Here is a 22,334-nt window from a genome sequence, read left to right as displayed (position 1 = left end):
TTTTTTGTCTGGACTTGGCGAAAAAACAATCTCCAAGCACAGACTATGCCTCTTATTCACCTCAGAGCTCAAATTTTGTTTCAATTAATTGCTCAGGAGAAGAAAGGAATGAGGGAGGAAAATAAAACTAAAATTACTTTTCAGGGTCGCTGTCTAGAGGTGGTGTAACCTTCCAGACCACTGAGAATAAATGTCACAGAAAAAAAAAACTGTGGCAAATGTTATTGTGACCTGTGTCAAAACTCCAAATAATGTACTGTATGATGTTCAGATATTCCCCATAATCAGGAAAGAGATTGATGACATAAAGAAGGCCAAGAAAATCTGTGAAAATCTGGTTTTTTAAAAGTATATGTCCTGAATCTTTTTGACTGAGGTAAGCAGTTCTCAACCAAAATGTCTGCTTGCCTTACAATTTGAGAGACTGAGACTCAGCAGATAAAAATATAAATAAATCAATCTTTCTTATTTTGAAAATAATTGTGTGTTATTTTTGTTCAGACAAGGGCGTCCATTTCTCCAGTCACATACTGACAGAAACATTGAAATAATGGCTCTAATGGTAACAGTTTTTCATAATCTTTACTTTACAAATCTTTGTGTTCTGGTGTTAGAAAAGACTTTGGTGCTTACTTCCAGGAGGATCACAAAAGAAAAAATAAACCATAAAAGAAACAGAAAAAACTTAAATCCCAAACCTCAAACCAACCAACCAACTGACTGACCAAAAAAAAAAAAACAAAACCAAAAACCAGAAACCCAAACAGAAAAATTTAGTTCTTGATAAAAAGGGTATTTTTTCTTTCCAAGGAAACGACTCCTTTCATTTGTTTTACATGTTAAACTTCTTAAATGAAAGATTAAAAGTTATTTGAGTGAATTGGTTAAATCATAGGTGTTTTGGCACCTAATGAAATGCTGTTCACATTGTCTTTGTTTGGATAATTTCTCTGTGTATCTGTAAGGACACTATAAACGCCACCTAAAAGACAACAGTCCATAAGCCATGAAGAAAATTTCTGCAGACAGTAAAAGGAAACAATCCTGGAATAATTTAATCTAACGTAGAGTTTTTTCTTTTTTGGCTTTTTTTTTGTGGTTGGTTTGAGTGTTTTTTTCCATAAATAGGACAAGAAGAAAAACAAACTAACTTTTTCACCCCAAAAACTGTGTAGTAAAGGTTGCTGATTCCCATCACATCCTAAACCACAGAAGTTTAACAACCTTTTTTGTGATTTTTGTTGCAGAGCTGGCTTTATCTTTTTTCCTAGTAAGTGTTTGATAATTTCCTAGCAAAGATTGGGTACATTTTAAATTATTTTTAAATTTTCATATAAATTAATACAGATTCTTTTCCTTTTCCCTTTTAAGGACCACCTGGACTGTACCTGATTAAATTGTCAGGCATATAATTCTTACAGACTGCCCTAATTATACATCTAAATTTACATCAAATCTTTATGAGCATTACTCTATTATGCTGCTAGCATATTGATAGACTTATTACAGCTTAACCTTGGCCGACATTACTAGCTGAAGATTTTATTGCAATAAATAACTCAAATGATTCTGTCACATCCATACCATTACTTTTGTAAGCTCATTATCAATTATGAGTAACAGCTTACATATTATAGCTGTAACTGGTCCGTATTGGCACCAACCAGCAAATGGCCCAGAGCAGTGGGAGAGGCAGGGTTTTAAAGACAGTAGGTGGATAACGGAGGGATTCACAGAGAACCAATGGGGAAAGGTACAGGCAGGAACTTAACATTACTGACACCCAAAGGTATCCAATAAATACAAAGTAAAGGAGGGGCCCCGGGACCACAGCCAACCACAACCCCAGAGAGAAGAAGGTTCTCGAAAACTAGGAGGAGTGGGGGGTGATTGACTGGGCCCAGGGAGGAGAAAAGGTTTGCTTATAAGGAGAAATAAAGGAGGGGAAATTACATAACTTACTTGACTGACAAAGCAAGGGGCAGGGGTAACCATAGCAACGTAACTGTCAAAAGGGCTGTGGCGGGAAAACTGGGGAGGGCAGAACCATTTTACATAGAAAAAGGGGGAAACAATACATAAAATGGGGGAGCAAAACAAGAAACTTAAGAACACACTACAACAGATTTGTTAAGTGCAGAGGAGGGTCTAACTTCACTGGATAACTTCAGCAAAGTTAACTCAAACGTTTTGTAAAGAGTTATTTGAAATAAATACTGGTTCAGTATAAGCTCCATTTTTAACTCTCAATAAAAAAGAAATTTTCTGTCATGAGATCCCCCATAAGTTAGGCAATGGTGATTCATTGGCTTCTTCATTAAAATACTCGAGAAAACTGACCTTGCTTTTTTTTTTTCTACAGCACTGCTACCAGTTTCCATCCTTAATTGCATTAACTTTTTCTAGCTGAGGGGTTTGTTGTTCATTCAGGATAATGTAACCTCCATTTTGATTTCCCCAGTATTTTTATTGATGCTATTCCTGCACAGTAAATATTACATTCTTTTTATCACAGTTCACAAAGACTAGATTTACAGCCTGTGTCTAGGGAAAAAAAAAATCACATTAGTCTAGTATCATTTAGCTTTGGAAAACTCCTGTCTTATAAAGTGGCATTTCATACCTGATGCAGCATGAAATGAATTTTAATAGTTCCCCTAGTGACATTAGTCAAAAGTAATTGTTGAGGAATAAGATAATTTTAGTTGAGTGGAAATCTGCATGAACTGTAACATAGTTAATATATTTTTTTATTATCTATGAATTGATCATAAAAAAATGAAAAAAGAAATCACTGAATGTGTCCTATTTGTGGTACAAGCTTCCTTCACTTAAATCCTGGGCCGGTTTGGGGTTAATTGTGTTAATTTGAGTTGTATTCTAGTAGAGTCAATCCCTTAATTCCTCCATCTCTGTTTCCTAGCTGCTGTTTGACCACATCCAGTTGTTGACTGCTGTTGAAACTGCATAATGGAATCCCAGAATTTACATAAAGTTTGTTAACCCATGTAGGATTACTGGAATGTTACTGTCTGTGGTCCACAAAGCGCTAATATGAAATAGGTTAAATAATAGTAAGTGGCCTCCTAGACACTTTTAGACATTTTTGTATTTCCAGGCACTTTTTTTTTTTTTTTGAAATTTAGCATTCTAAACTGCAAATGTTCAATAATGGAGTGGAATTAAGTGGCTGTAAAAAGCTTTCCCCCTCTACCTCAGATTACACATATTTGATACCAGCCTGGGCAAATTTTGCTGTTCTTTGCCTTAGCAGTTCAAAAATTATATGAAGTTGAAAACTGCATTACTTCGACTGCACATTTAAAATATATATCCCACTACATGAAATCCAGTTAAAAAAAAAAAAAGGAAAAAAAGGGGAAAAAAAAGGAAAAGAAAGAAAAAAAAAAAAAAGAAAAAAGGATTAAATACATCAGTTGAAACACAACCATGAGAGGGAATGCAATTTTTGCTTGGCTACAATGGAGTATGAGAAAGCAAAGAATGAAGGAACAAAACTGACAAAATTCAGCTTGGATGAAGATGGACCTGCTGTTGGATCCTCAGCTATGCAGTTTCTAGATATGCCTGATGTCACAATACCTTCCCACCACAAAGGGTTGAGAGGGTTTCTTGAAGCAGAACATGCAGCAAAGAAAATGCATCCTAATTTTTTCCAGATTCATCATTTTTGGGGAACTCCTATAGATTCGCATCTCTTTGTGGAGTGTATGAAAGACCATTCACTGTTTTTGTTTCACTCTGTTTGACTGTGGGGAACCTATGTGAGTGCAGTATAACAGATAGAATTATAAAATCACAGAAATTAGAGATTCCTATGGCACAGATTCATGGGATACAAACTTCCTTATTTTTTTTCTAAGGGAATCTTCCTTAAGATTTGCATGAATTCCACATGTTGAGATGTTTGCCTTGCTTCATAAGCTGAGATTGCGGTGTAACAGAATGCTCAGTCACCTTTTCAAATGCAGGCAGGGTGTTTTTCATTATGTATTGAAATGTACAAGCATATAGGACTAATTTTATAGACATTTGTCTGTGTTTGAGGAACACTTGAAATTCCTCTCATGACTTCTGAATTTTGTTGTTTAAACACCAACAAACCAGAACAATAAAACAAGCTACTAATATCAAAAACATAATTTACCTCCAAATTCCTTCATTAGAATAAATAAGTAGTAGTAGTAGTTTAAAGTATATATAATTATTGCAGGAAAACATTTCTTTTTAACCTTGACAGAAGACACTTTTCATGCAAAAGGAAACCTTACTATCAATCAGAATCTGGATGACTGAGAACTTGTTTTGATTAGTTCCAGTATATGTTCTTAAATGCATGTATGAATGTAACTTAAGGCTTTATTTAAAGTTGACTAAACAAATAGCATTGGACCTATTATAGTGAGGTTTAGGCAAAGCATTATTGTCTTCTTCCTTTAAATTTGAAAATCTGATTATCTTTTCCTACTTCCAGACAATTCTCAATCTGTCACCTTTTGTACTTGCCTTTCTTTTTTTTTTTTTTAAGAGTAATTGAGAGGAAAAAAATTCCGTTATTCTGTGAAAATTCTAGAAGCATACACAACAAACATTTTGGCTAATGGACTGATAAATTAGACTTACATTTTGCTCACCATTATTTGGTATCTTTACTGGGTATTATGAAAAGAATCTTTAAAACATTTTCAAAGGTTTTCCTGTGGCTTCTCCCGCCCAATTTTATCCCACCATTACGACGTAACATTATTCAAATATTTTCTGCTGAAATAACTTTAAAAAAAGCTTGAAAAAGACACAACACATGTAAATGATTTTATTTTATAGTGCCTCTGATTTCTCCTGCTGCGCTTTTCAGCCACATCCAGAACATCTCTGAAACATTAATTCTGTTTGATCTCAGAGGTAGTTTCAGAGAATCACAGAAGCATTTAGGTTAGAAAAGACCTCTGAAATTATCAAGCTCAATGCTGTCTTATCACCCTCATGTCAACTAGACCACGGCACTGCATTTCCAGTAATTTTTGGAACTTTGACCTGGACTTTCCAGAGTAATTTCTTCTGTTTCTGTAATTTTCTCTTGTTCTATCACCTTTCTTTCTTTCTCCATCCTTTATAATGGAATGCTTACTAACCCTGTTTAACCTTCTGGCTGTTCTAGTGCACGTGTACCTGAATGTTTTTTACCTAAGAGGGAGGAAAATAAAGGTGCAGCCTTGCCTCTAGCTGGTTCTGCTTTTCTCAGGATGCTCATGAATTCTTAATTAAATTGGGAAACAGATCAAAAGCACAAGTTATTTGCGACTCTGCACTTAATTTCTAAAAATTAGGAGTCTCCTGCAAAATTAGTGAACTTTAATATGAACAGGACATAAATTTTGCAAAGGTCACTAAATATTTTAAGATGGGTTCTGTAGTTTTACTGGTTCCAACTTTAGGTCTGTGCTTGGTTTTTCTTCTGTCTTTTGTATGGTTACTGTTTTTGATACAGAAAATAGCCAGTGCACATGCATAATTCCCTGTATATAAGTTCTCAATAAAAATTTAAATCAGAAACATTTGTTTAATGCACTTAAATATCAAACCTTAAAAAAAGAAAAAAAGAAAACCACAAAAACCCACATACACACAAAGAACCGTAAAGCTCTTTGCTTTAAATAGAAATTGAACTTTGGATACTGTAGACCATAATCAAAAGCATCCATCTGCAAGACCAACTTGAGCATTTTAGTTATAATTTACAGGTCATTGGCTCCTTCATTACAGGCAGCCCTTGGCAAAAGCAGTTTCTGGTACAAAGGCACCTACAGTAACCAAGATGCAGCAGTTCTCCTCTGACTGCAGGGTTGGAATATGCACTTAATAAACATTTACATTCCAACTGGATCTTGCTAAAGAAAAATCAGGTCCTGCTGGGAAAAGGAAGTGAAGGAAGGGACAAATAAAACCAGGCAAGGGCCTCAGTGCATTTCAAAGAACCATATTTTGCAACATTAAGCTTTAGTGTCACTGGAGACCCATACTGTTTTTACGAGCAGAATACTTTTTTGGAACTCCAAATGTATGGAATGGGAAAATTTTCACGGCACCTGATTTCTGAGAGAGTAAGATAAGCAATGTACTTCATGCTCAGTAATTACTTGCATTGATGTCATTCTTTTTACAGTTTCACTGAAAATTCTGAGTATTTTTAGACTTTTTTGCACCTAGCAAATCCTGCAACTTAAGGCAGGATAAAAATAAAAGCAAATTACTGCCCATTGGAGAGAATATTTTTTGCAGCTTGAAAACAACTTCACCTGCATATGCTCTGTTCCTCAGCTTCAGGAGGTAACAGATGTGAAAGGCAAGCAAAGCCACAGTCCTGGTGAGGATGCTCTGTGAAAGGAATGCAATGCTACATCATCAAAAAAAATCCCCCTGTATTATTCAGCACATTCCAGAGGTCACAGTATTTATGCTTCCACTATGGGGATTAAGTTTTAGACAGCAACCAGAGTTTAAGTAATTTGTAACTCTCAGTCTTCATTCTCTATCAAATTTTCTCTTTTTGCATGTGCATGTGAAGACCCTGTATAAAAATTTGGTTTCATTTTCCTATAGATTTTTTTAACTAGATCACTGTGGGTCAGGCATATCTGATATTCTATCACATAAACTTTACAAACAAGAAGAAAAGTTCTGTGACTCACACGGATGTGTCTACAATACTTCATGTTTATGGAGTGTCAGACATGGTCACAGGATTGGACATAAATGATGAGATTTTTAGTCTCCTTTACTTCAGGACTTTTCTTAATTATTAGTGAAATAGTACAAAAATGTCTACTAATACGATTTTTTTTTACCTCAGTTTTTCCTACATAGACAGAAATCACCAATTTACCTTACATTTAGAAAGAAACTTCAGAATGTGATTATTATGCAGACTAGAAATTCCATTTTTTTTAAGATGTTAGATTGTTTTCTTCTAAAATTTACAAGTTCCATTGAAATTAAAATAGGAACCAAACTGTGAGCAAGTCCTTCAAAAACTAAAAATTAAAACATTCAGCTCCCAAAGTATTCTTGTATTCCAGACTCTGTTCCAACAAATATGTAGGATTTTTTTTAACATTCTTTATCCCATGCTGCATAAAACACACCTAAAAAGTGCATTCAAAATACTCAATTTCATCTTTATTGCTAGAATTCATCTCAGAGAGATTCAGATTTTAAGTCATAAACTGAAAGAAAGATATTTTAAAACCTGAATATCTGTTTGTGACACATCACAGGATATAAAAATAGAAAATCTGCGCCAAGGATCTTAAATATTGTTAAGTTTGGTTCTTGAATTCACTACTCTAGAGTTAAAAGTATTCCACTCATTCTGTGCCTCATTCTTATAAATCTGTTCCTGTGTTGACTTTGCACTTTAAATTAAAGGTATTGACAAGTTTTTATGACTTTTTTCTTTCTGTAAACATTGCACCTGTCTCTACTCAGCCTCTGGATGCCTCTGAAGTGCAATTTTTCTTTTTTTTTTTTTCTTTTGCTTTATATTTTTTTTAATTGTAACATCCGTATCTATATATATCCACTTTTGGACAGTGTTTTAAATAAAGAATTCCTTGTGATGTCTGGCTTCAAGAGGTGAAGAAAGGAGGTGATCACCCAAGGTTTGCCCCTCTGCAGATCACCTTGTCATCTGACCGCAACCTGGAAAATCTGCTGGCATGGCCACTTAACTAAACTTTCCTTTTTTTATCACCTCAAGGCACGCAGCAGATACTGTCAGCGTTGTACTGTAAGTCACTCATGACACAGAATTAATTCTTTCAGGCTCTTTGCCCTGAAAAGGGAAAGTAGTAAGGATCAGGTGAGGCCTAGGTCAAGCATTATTCGATGCAGACGGTGGTAGATGATGTGGACTAGCTGAGGGTAAATTTTTCAGTCAAGACCCCTTGCAGCTTCAGGTTTTTCAGACAATCAAGAACACTTTGCAGCTTCAGAATTTTAGTCAAGACCACTTTTTCTCTTCAGACCTGACCCTCTGCTCCAGCCAGCATGGCTGTGGGGCAGTGGATTCCCTGAGAGTAAAAGCTGAGGCCTTTGAGCACCCATCCTCACCCTGCCAGTCAGGGTTGTGAATGCCTCCAGCTGAACAGGTTTCATTTTGTTTGAGAAACTAACTAAAATCCTACCAGGAAGCATGAGAATTGAAAATATTAAAGCTGTTGTTTTGGGAGGAAACAGGATGAGGAGTGTTGGGTTAGCCAAGGGCAAGGCGAAGCAGGGCCTAGTGGCAGGCTGCCCTGCCTGCTCCAGGGGGAGGCCAGAAATTTGTCCTATGTAGGAAAACTCCAGCTTCTCCCATCTGCTTCAGCTGATCTAATTCCTGGTGTGAGCTGGCTTGAGGGAATAAGGCTTTTTGGAAGGTGAGACCTACGCTTAGTGAAAATAGGGGACCAGTGGCCCCCTGAGAGGGTGTTCGTGAAATGTAGTTGTGCTCAGGTGGGGTTGGTCTCTTTCTCCAGGCAGCACTGACAGAACCAGAGGACCCAGACTTAAGCTACAACAAGGGAAATAGAGGTTGGATATCAGGAAAAAGTTTTTTCGCAGAAAGAGTGATAAAGTTCTGGAATGGCTGCCCAGGGAGGTGGTGGAGTCCCCATCCCTGGGTGTGTTTAACAAAGCCTGGATGTGGCACTAGGTGCCAGGGTTTGGGTGAGGTGTTGGGGTTGATGATCTTGAAGGTCTCTTCCAACCTGGTGATTCTGTGAATTCTGTTAATTCTTTTCTGCCTGGTTCTAAGTAACCCCTTTGTATGCGTAGAAAGGGCAATGTGGCAGGCTTTAATTTTCTTATATGAGTTCAGGAATTCCTGTGCATTCCTGTCCTACTTTGACCTTTCCTTAAGGATAAGCAACTAGATAACCAAAAGAAAGTAACAACACAAAAAGACCCAAACACAAGAACAAACAAACAAACAAACCCCAAGCCATCAAATAAAGAGAAAAAACCCAAACCAACCAAAAAATCCCAAACCAAACAAAAACAAATAAGCAAAGACCCCCAAACTGATTTCTTGGCAGAGGTGCTGTTTTCTGGGATGATCTTCTGCTGATTAAGCAGCAAAGATGAGGTGACCATACCAATGGAACAAGTTTTTGGGCTACAGAATATACTTCAAAGTATATTCATATTTTTTGTCAGCATCAATTGCGGTGTTCCTCACCTAACTACATGATAAACCTCAAGCTGTGTAATTTAACCTTAATGGTTGGTTTGGTTTTTTTTTTGTAGATGCCAGCCAACTTAGTCATAACAGAAATGTCTCTAAACTTCACAGCCTGCAGACATTCCTACTTTGCAGAGCTTATATTTTCCACTCTTCCAAAATGAAAAAAAATCAATGGTACTCAATAACAATTGGGTTCTTAATTGATTTGAACTCCAAAACTTCTCACAGCCTTTCTGGAAGCTTCAGAAACTGAAGTATTTGGATGTTAAATTATGAATTCTGGCCCAGATACAGTGTGTTTCTTGAGGGGATTTGTGCACATTTGAAAATTGGGATGCCTCAATAGGAAGTACGACAGTGAAATATCCTTGTCACTTTACAGACAAATGTTTGGCAGAGTATGGAAGAGAATTATCTAGGAAAAACTGAGTCTTTACCCTTTCCAGCTGAGCTGTTATCTATAATCCTTTCTCTATATATTTGGTATGCAACTGGGAAAAATATAATTGACAGAATTACCTGGGTTTACCCATAACACTCAGTCCCTAAACAAACACATTGGGTTATTTTGATAATGCACCATCACAGTTTGCTTTGTCAGACTTTTGTGATTTGTGCTGGGATTGGTTTTTTTTCCTAATTATTTTCACTTTCATTTAATCTAATGCAGTTTAAAACACCATCATGTAAAAAAGTACACCTTCTAAGAAGTACATCTTTAAAAACCCTTTAAGTTTTGTTCTGTCAGATTATGAGTTTTACTTCAAGGTTCTGGCTTAAATAGGTTGTTACAGATGAAGAACTGGAGAGCATAAAAAAATCTAACTATAGAACTGACAACCACTTTCATAGATTGAATGGCTCTGATTAAAGATAACCAGAAGTCATAGATCAAATATGATTTGCTACATTATGTGATTCAGAATGAAGTTTAACTTTGTTGAGGCAGAGCACCAAATAAATTTACTCCATGTCCAGGGAAATAAATAAAAACTTTTTTTCTACTTCCATTATACATTATAGGCATATATATGACTGACATACAAAAAAACCCAACAAAAACCCACACCAAACCAAAAACCCAAAACCCCCAAAAAACCAATCCCCTCAACAAACATAAAAAGCCCCACCCCAAAGCTAAACAAACATTAAAATCTCCATTGAACAAACAAACAGCTCCTCCCCACCCAGTGCCTCCCCAGCCAAACAACAAAATGAGAAAAAAAACAAACAAATGAAAAACCATCAAAAAGCCCCACCAAAAAAAACCCAAAAAAAAATACATGAAAAACCCCAAAAAACCCCTCCACACATTGGGAGCAGATCTGATTCAGTAGCACAAAGAAGAACTGAAACAAAATTCCAGTTGAAAAAAGAACCACCAATCAGATGTGAACTTATATTATTTTTCTGCAGAGACCTTTTCTTCTCATAGTGTAATAGAGAAATTAACATGAAGACTTTATTAGTGTTAATTAATGCAGTTTTTGAAAAAAAAATCTATGATATTTCAGCTCATATATAAAATACAGCTAAAAAGATTAGAAAGTGTTGGTATTTTCAGTAAATATTTAGTGTAATGCAATTATTCCCATGGTCGAATAGTCTTGTATATATTCAATAAAAGGATTGCAAATCTTTTTATATATTCAGCTTGTACCTCAACCTAAGATTTTTGTTTGGATTTAATGATTTGGACAGCTTCTAAAGTACATGATATGAAAGCAGATGTTACAAAGGAGTAACGAGAAACACCAAAACACCTGCTGAAGATGTAACCTTCAGTGACAATGAAGGCTCTGGATGGTGACACTCAGCTGTAACCCATCACAACACATTTCAGAGATGACTGAAATCTAAGTTGGGATTCTCATCATCACGAATGCAAGAGGGAAAGAAATATCTTCGGCAGGTAGCGTGAACTCTTACAGGAAATATACCACAAACATCACTGATAATGTAGTAGGTGAAATCTTCCAGGAGTTATAAAAGATGTTGTGCCCCAAAAAAATTTAAAAAAAATTTAAAAAATATTAAAAATTTCTGAGTTAGTACTTTTAGAATAAGAACATGATGATGATGAGGATGATGATGATGATGATGATGGGAATTGCTGATCTTCCAAGAGGCACCTAGTCCTCTGAGGCGCTTTTATTTTCAGCATTATTGGAATGGAACAGCATTATTGTGCCAGAATTAGATGACATGCTAGGAAAACTTTGAGACTACTTTAGAACCATAAATATTTCCATGTAAAAATCTTAATCCTGTTGTGGATAGGAACCCTAATGTTCATACTTTAGCCTTTGGGGCTTAATAAACTTCAGGAGCACCATAAACACTTCTGAAAATGCCTGTCCAGCCTCCCCAGTGACAGGGAAGTCCTGCTTATATTTGGCCTGTTTTGGGGTTGTAGACTTAAATAATTGTGCATTGAGGAGGGAGAAAAGTACAGGAAAATACCTGCCGGCAGCACATGCACCAAAGCACAGGCAAAGTTTTGAGTTGGTTCTTTTCACTAACAGAGCTGAAAAGTGTAGCACCGTGTAGAATGTAAGTAGAGGAACTATGAAGTGCACAAATACTAGGAGATAGTCCAGCAACACCCAAAGGTTTTGATTTGTGGTTTCACATTTTTCTTGCTGGTTCTCTGTCTTCTCAGCCTTTGAAATGTTACTTACAGCCTTTGTGACTTACTGTGCGAAGTGAGGTCACTGGAACAAGTGATAAAACCTGTTTATCACCTGAAATAGATATATCCACTTTATTCCAAGGCAAATGACTTTTATTTTTTGTTTGATCTCAAGTTCAAGGAATAGTATATTGCTACAAGAGATTTCTGTTGTTTGACAAAGGCATTGCATTTTAAAAATAATAAGAATTAAGGAAATTTGAAGATGACATAACATGGTCTTCATCTTGATGAACAGCTATTCGGTCCTTAATTATACAGACATGTTATTAGATCTGTACTGATCATGATCAAAACCCGACAGATTAAAATGTGTGCTTGTGAAAGACCAGAGTGTACAAGAACTGAGATAAGTTATAGCTGACCAAATTAGACCATATTTTTCACAGAGATAACAGATGGCTTCCCAGCACAAAGCCAACATGTTGGAAAATACTCAGCTCCTCCTGTGAAAACTCGGAGTTTTACAAAACCAAACACAAGAGAATGATTTGAAATGATCAATCAGTTGCTCCAGTCTGTGTTTTTTATATATAACTGAACTGATTAGAATCACATTCTAAAATACTTAAACCTTGTTATTTAAGTGTGTTTATATCATTAAGTACATGTATAGCATGAACAATCCCTGCTCAATGTATTGAAACTTAGCAAATTTCTAAAGAAATGGAATAGTATCCTGTAAAAGAAAAAAGACAAATGGAAGCTGGTATCAGCACTGTGATGTCTAAGTTAGAAGAAGAATTAACTCCCACATAGAATAATATGGAATTTATGTTGGCCTGTGACTTCATCTCATGGTTGTCTCAGAAATATTTTAGTTTTTCTAATGCAGATGTCCAAAAGAAATGAAGAATATGTGAATTCATTTCACTTCAAAGGAGCTAGGATGCAGATATTATGTTCAGTGCAAGTGTAACATATGTATATATATCTCCATATAATATGAAGTCCCATGTAGTATAAAACTGTGACTCATGCAGTTCTCAGATAAATATATGCTGTATATGGACATATTCCTTTAGGACCATGTTCTCCTTTTAGAACACTGCACCATAAATGTGTATTGCCTGCTCAGCACTTATTGTGCCAGAAATTAACTGTGATAAATGCCCACAAATAAAAGGAGTCATCCTCTGAGAAAGAGAAATGTAGCACTGGTTAAAAACAAATGCTCAGAGAGGTGGCTGCATGTTCAGGGAAATGTTTCAATGTCTGGCTTGTTCTATAATTTGACCATCACATTTGACCATTTCTAATGTCCTAACCAAAACAAGACCCCAAACCACACTGCTTCATGAACAATGGCCAATTGTAAATTAAAGTCTAATTAGTGATCTCAAAGAAAAAGTCTATTATGTAAACTACCACAGACTAATCATAATTTCTCTCTTATGAGAAATCTCACAGAAAGATATAAAGAAAAAAAATTGTGTCATTATTTACAGGTTTTATCATTTTTCTCATGGGAAAAACAGATTTTTTAATTTATTATATTATTTACAGAATAATAAAATTCTTTTTAAAAATGAAAGATAAAGGACAACAGCAAGAATGAAATTTCACATTCTGACCTAGCTCTGTACATTCAAAGACATTTCTTTGTTCAGAGAAACATCAAGTAGAGAATGGACAATGGGTTTCTTTTCTCCAGCAAAAAGATTTTTCTTGACTCATCAAACTTGTTAAATAGCTGCATTCTTGATGTGTTACCTCCCTTTAGAATGGATAATAATACTGAGCAGGTGCATCATTCAATCAGCCACTGACTGGCTGTGTGCATGAAGTTTCTGTGTTTTGAGTCTTTGCAAACACAGGTAAGGTAATATGGTAAATTCAGAAGACCCAACAGGATGTTTCATTGAAAAGAAAGTTTGGAATTACAGCTGAGGGTAATATTGTGCAACAGCCTCTTGAAACCAATGTTTGTGTTGGCTGAGAAGTGTAAAAAACTGTAGCACTTGTCCCAGAAACTGCAGTTTTGGGCTTCTAGGTAAAATAGTTCAGTGAATGAGGGAAGGTAAAATAATCCAGTGAGTGAGGGAACCATGAATTCACTGAGAACCCAGTACCTATGGGCTAACCAATTAATTAGAAACAAATTAGTCGTTCTGGCAGATTCATCTTGGGCTGTTGACTTCTGAGCTAAAATCCTTCAAGTCCCAGCATAAGTGAAGGATAAAAATGGCATTTCCTTTCTGCTCAATACAGCAGTGGGTGAGGAGAGGTCGTGAGGAGAGGAGTCAGAGAGAGAAACCTTGATATCCATGACCATGACTGGAGCAGTTTTCCAGGACAGTCATGGAATTACATCTCGGCACTGCCTGAGTTCTGCAGTCTTCTCAGATTGTTGTGGTGGTTCATCAGGATGCAGCTGTGGTTTGTTCAAATTATACCAACTTCAGCTGTTCACCTTTACCAAGGTCATAATCTGTTTAAGAGAAAATAATTCCGCAGGGGTACGGATCAGATCAGAAAGCTCTGGAGTGATCATTGTGAAACGAACTGGGAATTTTTAAATCTTGCTTAAAGTTTAAAAAAAAAATAAATAAAAACAAACAACGTGGAAATAAATAATACCATGAAGCTATTATAGTTAAATAATTAGCACTTGAATTGAAAAGACTGCCTATGCTCCCTTACAATTAACTTGCTGTCACATCTCCTTAACAAGATGCAATTTTCACCCACACATACATTTTACTTTCAGTCTGTGACTTTTGCTGCACAGACTTTGAAAATAAGGCAGTATGAGATGCAATACTGCATTCAAGGATGCTTAGAAATCACATAGTGAGAAATTCACTTGACAAGAGAATGTGAAAATGTGCCTCAAACCAAGATATTCATTTTTATAACTTAATTTTGCATCTTTGAGTTACACAACATTTAAATTGCATTGGCTGTCCTCACACACAACTCCTCAATTTAAGCATTACTTGAGTATAATGTTCTGCTTTTCATTTTGAGAACTATGAAAGAAAAGGGATTAAGTTTTGTTGAAAAAGAGAATGAAATATATGCATTCAAAGTGTTATTTTCTCTATGATATAATACACTTGCAGGCAATGCACTGAGTACAGTTATTCTGATTTTTTAATAACATGACTGACTCTGTAAAGCCTCAAAAGAATTTGTCAGACTATATTCTAAAGGACTCTGGCAATCTAAGTATATTGAAAATCTAGTAATTTTCTATTTCATAAATCCTGAACATTATAATGAGAGGTAAGAGACTTTTTTTCAGATGACTTAGCTTATTAAAATATAATGTCTTGGACTTAAGAGTTCTTGCTAAACATGTTAATAGCTTCTCATAAGACACCCTATCAAGGCTTTCTGGTGTCCAAGTAGGAAAAAAAAAATTAAAATTAAATTAGACTGGTTAAGTGTATTATAAGATTATTTAAAGGAAAAAAAAAGTAATATCATGACATGAAATGATAACCAGTAATTGAAGTATAAAGATGTAGGTATTGGGAAAAAGAAGATGAAAAGGGTTTTATGCTAAATTGAAAAACACAGACAATTTCATGGCAAAGATAGGAAAGAATAAAAATATAATGGTTGGAAGAAACAATCTTTGTTGAGTTCTATCAGGGAGACCCTGACTTTATAGGAATCTTTACTGATTATGGTATGAATTAAAGCAAGTTCTTTGAGAGCAGTAGCTTAGCCAGAAGAGGTGAAAGCAATGACCAAAAAGTAGAAACATAGAAAGAATGAAAGCGTAGCTATAGACACTATTAAATTATTTCTCCACTTTCACAGTAGAGAACCTGCAGTACAAGATTGCATGAGGAAAAGGAGAAATAATAAACAAGAGATGAAGGATGACATAGCAAAGCAGTTGAGGAAATGCTTATAATCAAAACAAAAACTCCAGAATGTGTGAGACTTTTAACTTATTCTTCCACTTAGCTCTATCAGAGATGTATTGTGTTAAAATAACTCAGATTTATCATAGCCCAAAGCTACAATAAAAAAAAGTTACTACCAATAATTCCATCATGAGCTAATGCACTGACTGAGGTTGTATCCCAGCCATGGAAACAATATCTTCATCATTTTTTGCCATTTTTGCTCCTGAGGAGACCTCTTAATTGCACATATATTATTCTGGAGTATTGATTGTTCTATTCTGTGAGCACAGGAGAAGGAATCAAGATCAGCTGGGGCCTCTGGGAACAGGTAATGAGGCTTGACTTCCCAGAGTTGTGTTCCTGCTGCAGTCATCGATATGTGCACAAGGTGCAGGATTCTCACTCTGCTCTGCTGGGAGAGCAGAAAAAAAAAAAAAACATGGCAAAAAATGTTATTTATCAGCGTTCAAGCGTTAATTTTATGGTGGAAATTGTGGATCAAAGCTGTAAATCGGTGAAAAGACATTAACTCCTTCTTATGTTCAAACTGGCTGCTAGTTTAGATTTTATATTAAGGGGAATTTATTTCCTATAAGGGTGGAGAAGGGGCTGGAATGGAATTCCCAGAGAAACTGTTCCCTGAGTCCTTAGAAATGACCAAGGCCGGGTTGGATGGGGCTTGGAGTACCCTGGAATATTGAAAGTTGTCACTGCCCATGGCAGGGGGTGGGATTGGATAACTTTTAAGGTCCTTTCCAACCCAAACCATTCTGTGACTCCACAACTTTAATATTCACCACTTAAAACATGGTGTGGAATGCTCTAACGCCTGGAAATGCTGACCAAACCATTTAACCAGAGCCTACTCTAAAGACTACACACAAAAAAAGATAAAATTTACAGAAACATAGAACGAATGTTCTTAACACAGTTGTTTGCACATGCCAACAACCATAACTCAATTTTTAACGCTTCCCACTTGGTGAGGAAAGGTGAGCTCAGGCAGCTGCTTTGATATAAAGACCCTGTTTTCTAACAACCACACTTTTCACTTTTGGGTGGTTGCACACCTCCAAACCCACCTTTTTTTATCAACACTTCTTCAATGGGAAGTGTCATGACCTTCATGACCCTTTTTAAGATCCTATCTTTGAGTTGTTGAAATCACTTTATCGTTTTCTCTCATTTTATCACACAACATTTCTCTCATTCAGTGTTGGGAGATGCATCAAGAATACCAATATGAATTATGAAGAAAAAATTCTTATGTTTTTTGAGTAATAAAAGTTATTGCTCTGCAGATGCAGTGGAGGAACTCAGCAGCTGCTGCCCAAAACTAGCAATTTGAAATGCATAAAGGCAATTCAAGACTCAGAAATAAACAGAGAGCAGAGCAAATTTAAAGGTATTGCTTACAGGGTTAGGTTAGCACTGCAATCTTTTAAAAGCAGAACTTTGTCATTAATGCTGCCAGCTAATTAGTAACCATTCATCCAGAGTCAGTCTTCCTACAATTCTCTTAAGGGTAATAAAAATGCACCAGATATTAATTTGTCTCATTATGTTCTCCATTGGGATCATCTGAGGTCTCACATTTTTATTGCAATACATGAAATTTTAACAAGTGTAGTCTGAGAAAGAAACCATGACCTTTTTAGCCTACTTTTAGTATTTCAAACTCAAAAGTATTGGGTTTTTGCATTTGGTTTTTCAGAGCCTGGAGTGGGAAAGGAATGAATGAGTGGATATGTTGATCTTCCTAATTTTGATTTCACAAGCTGATCTGGAAATTTGCCTGATTTCCAAATGAAGAAGGGGTTTTCAGGGGTTTCATATCCTTTAGGATTTTTTCTAGTCACCATATTAAGTCTTTTGCACAGTCACCTGCTGAGTTGGAAGGGGAAATAAAAAACAGAAATGGGAACAGGGAAGGCAAGAGTTCTGCAGAAAACATTCTAAAGTTCAAAGTGGGCGATGAATGACATTTAAAAAGTCAAGAGAGTGACATTTTAAGTAAGTAAAAGTTATGCTGGTGCACTGAAAGATAAGGTTTCTTATAACAGGAGTATTCATCTCTGCTCCACTCTGGACTCGTCTGGGATGGAATTTTACCTTTGTAAACTCCATTATAAGACAGATGCACACAAATTGAAGATAATCCATAGCACTGCAACAGCAGGGCTAAAAGATTTCACTATCCAACACATGGGGGAAGCTGAAGTGGCTGGACTGTTGTAATCTAGAGAATAGAAAACTGAAAAGTGGGAGGGGAACATCTCATTTTTTGCAGTAGCTCTTGATTTATTACAAGAAAACATTTAATCAGCACTTTTTTATTTCTTTTTACCATGGAGATTTTTAAAAATCGGGAAGAGTTTCTTCAGAAAACCTCTGCATTTTTTGGGGATTACGTCCAGAAATTTAGATGTTGAAGGCGAAGGGAGACGACCCATCTTTGCTGATCAGCATCGACTCCCGATTTATTGATCCAAAGGCACGTTTTTATAACCGAGTTAATTAAGATCACACATATTGCAAAACTCGAGCTCACGATAGGCTACAGAGAAAACATTAACCCCTCCCTTTGTTTTCAATACCTGTGGTTTGTTTATTGAAACCAAGATTTTTGTTCTCACCCTGATATGAAGGGTTCTCAACCTCCATGTCTGCTCCCAAGGACAGAATGTTTACCTGTTATGAGAAGACAGTCTGAGAATCCTGCTGTTTATAAAATGTGCCTGAGAACCTAGTTATTTACAGAAACGGGCTTGAGAACTGCTGCTTTGCAGCTGCCTTTTACTTTTCCATCAGCTGTATATTTTCACGGCCTCTTTCCTTAAGCCATGTCTGAGCAAAATTCTCCAACATTTAGAGTTATTGTTTCTCTCACTCAGAGGAATAATTTTCATTGAAATTTCACTTAATGCAATTACATATCTACCCTTAGAAAGATAAGCTGAAATTAAAAGATGGAGCATAATTTGTCCTTCAAAGACTGGTCTACAATGGCAAAACTGTATTTAATGGAAGTTTCAGAAATATTTACAAACATTTGAAGTTTTCTGGAAAGCAGTTCTGATGGCCTTTTACATAAAAATAAAAAAGAACACATATTTAGTGTTAAGAATTTTATAGTGTTCTATTCTATTCTAACCATGTTATTCTTAAGAAAAATATTAGAGAAATCAAACTAAACTAGAGGAAGTAAAAAATCTCAAAAACTTTCTTCTTCTTTTTTTTTTTTTTCCCTTTCTCCCTTGTCTCTTAGCCAAAATTCTTCTACCTGTCCAGTTATATGTCTCTGTACCCAATTTAGTCATATACATGTCAGGCAGGACCAATATTTACTGTTTAGGGAGCATCAATTTCATTTTAATATTTGTTTCTCTACATTTCTTTAAAGGCCCATACCTTTGAGTTTTTGGATCAAGGAATAATATCTGAATCACTTATGATTCACATGCTCTGCTGTGCGCAATTTCATTCAAACTAGGTTTGATTCCCTAAATCTCACTGTGTAAGGGTATGTAAGTGCCTTCTTTCCCAGATGACAAATTATCATCTCACTATGAAAACATATGATGCCTGAAATTCAAAGCAGCAGCCAAGACTCACTTTAATCGTACCAGCACCATGACTTGCCTGGAATAAAAAGCAGAGTTGACTAAACTCTGAGTTACAATTTCCTGTCAATCCATCACCTGGGATTAGTAAGCTCACAGCGGTGTAAAGATTGTCTAGTAGGAAACACATTTCCGAGGGATGAGGTGCTCTAAGAAAGCAGTGGTTGTCAGAAAAAAAATCTAATTTATGATGACAGATTTCTCTGGAACAGGTAACCTTCAAACCAGCAGAGATATTCATCCAAGATAGATTTTCTTTTTTAGAAATCCTGTCTCAAAAGCACAGTGATAGGTGTTGGTTTGATGGAGTTTTTGTTGTTGTTGTTGTTGGGGTTTTTTGGTTTGTTTCATTTTTTTGGTAGTTAAAGAATTTGCTGTTAATTCAACCAATACTGTCAGGATGAAGAACATGAAATCTGAGGAGCATCTCCATTCTAATCATACTTACTAGTGCAATTTTGGTTTTAATTTCTGTCCTCTACTAGTCATGCATATTTTGAGAACTGACACAACTGAGCTTACAAGTGAGAGTTCAGCCTAGTGCTTTCTTCAATCATGTAAATATTGCAACAAATTTTTTGAGATTCTTTGAGCTGCAGACAGCACAGGAATATTCTTCATGATATTCTTATGCTTCTCACATTCCATGGTTGTCCATCTGTACAGAAAATGCTACGACTTCTGCCAAATTTTACACTGTTCCATCATCTGCCCTGCTGCTATAATAACCTACTGAGTGTTTAAATCAAAGAACAACTGAAGGATAATATTTCTTTGGGCATTTCCAATGTGCCTCTCTAGAGCCAAAGAATTGGTCTATGATACCAGAAAATTCCCCAAAAACCAACACCAAGCCAGCACTGGAAAAGCTCTCTGGATTGAGGATAGCTGTGAAACTCCATTGAATTTAGGGTGTGGAAAACCAAACAAAACCATTAAAGTGCATTTCACAGCCTTTCCACAATATGTGGATTCTCTGGTTTGTTTGTTTGATTTTTCTTTATATTTCATTGCACCTCCTTATAGTCTCTTTTTCCTAATCAGCATTGTTAATGGTTTTTCCACAAAGTACTTCCAATTTAAAAATTAAAACAACCCCCAAGGGGAAGTATATATATATATGTGTGTGTGTGTGTGTGTATATCTATATCTATCTATCTATCTCTATCTCTATCTCTATCTCTATCTATATAATCTATATTTATCTATATCTATATCTAGAGAGAGAGAGAGAGAGATACTTGCACTTATTTGTCAGTATTGCTTCAATACTGATAATAAAAAAGAAGAAAAAGACAAATTAAAAAAAATCACCGTAACTACAACAAATTGGAAACAACCCTTTAAAATACCACCTTGACTCAATAATAATTCACTGTCCCACTGCTTTGATGTTGAACACCACGTGTTACTGCAGCCATGAGACTGCATTGAATTAATAATTAAATTATTCCATTGCTTTCACCCTGTCACGTGCAGTATTTATCCAAGTGCAATTTGCATTCTGATCTGACTTATTCCAGCCTAGATGAACAGATTTCATTTTTCTCTTAGGTTGTTGCAGCTATGCAGATTTTGAACTATCTGATCTGGTTTCATCTGATCTAAAAAAACCCAGCTCAACTTTTTTCATTACTGAGAAACATCTAAACACAACTATAAATCTAAGCAGAAAAGGTCATTTTTAACATGTTTCCTGATTTAAGCATCCAGTGGATTAAAGAAACAGATGGGCAGACTGAAAATGTTTGTTGATATGCCAGAACAAAATGGATGCCACCTGAGCTCTAAAATAAATCTACTGCTATTCCCAAGATCAGTTCCCTCTGGCCTCAAAAATGTAAAAGCTAAAAAGATCAATATCAAATTTTCAGTGATGTAGTTTTTCATATTGAAGAACATGCTCCATCTGTTGGAATCTGATTTTCAAGGGACTGAAAAACACTGGCAGAAATTCAGCTTTCTTTAAAGACCCCTATGCCAGTGCATTAAAACAGGTAAATCAGGCACTGAGTTCCTTTAAATACATGAAATTGCTAATCTCCTGCTTTGTGTCTTCCCTTGGTAGCTAGATTTCCTCCTTGGAGATGCTCAGATGTCCCAGCAACATTCATCACAGCGATGCCTTTTTAAGTGTATATCCATCACTTAAAATTAAAATGACAAATGGCATTTAGTTGCTGCCTTAGGATTTTAAATTGGTTTAGAAAATTAGCAATGGAGATGGAGAGGCTGATTTTTACAGAGATTTATCTGGTACAGTTTGAGAGAAAGTAATTTCTCCTGCTTGCTTTGAGTCAAAATATTCAAAGATGAAATCATTACACTGCATTTAGCATGCAGCACAAAGTTTTACTTGGACTTTCACCATTGCCTTGGAACAGACAACAGCAGGGACAGCAAAGAGGCTCGACATTACCAAGGTCCCTCAACCTGCCACAGACACGATGGACATCATGCCTAGGGTTTCTTTAGCTTTTTATATTTTTTTTTCATGTGTTTGAAGCCTTGCAGACTGTTAATGCATAGTTAATAACTTCCAGTGTTTATCCTGCTTCCTCCCATAGTTTAACAAACCCTTAGTAATACAAGCTTGGAATTGTGCTTAGCCTTGCTTTTTGGCTAGCAAGGACACTTGGTTTTGCACTATATATCAAAGTCACAATAAAATGCAGAGCTAAATATCAGTAGTGGCCTCCAATATTGCAGAACCTGGGTGGAAATTACCTAACCAACTGCTCTTCTAATTGGACAATATTTGTTAGATTTACTAATTAAGTAACCTTTTTAAAATTTTAGAAATACTGTATCACGAGTGCATATCCCCATATTGTGCACTTGAAAGTTTTCAATTAAAAATTTGCTTTTATTAAGACTGTTTGGAAAAGTTTGGTGCTTTATTCCAGGCAGCA

Source organism: Melospiza georgiana, chromosome Z (assembly GCF_028018845.1).
Source record: "Melospiza georgiana isolate bMelGeo1 chromosome Z, bMelGeo1.pri, whole genome shotgun sequence".
Taxonomy (NCBI): domain Eukaryota; kingdom Metazoa; phylum Chordata; class Aves; order Passeriformes; family Passerellidae; genus Melospiza; species Melospiza georgiana.
The sequence above is the reverse complement of the archived record's forward strand: the minus strand, read 5'-3'. Positions refer to the sequence as shown.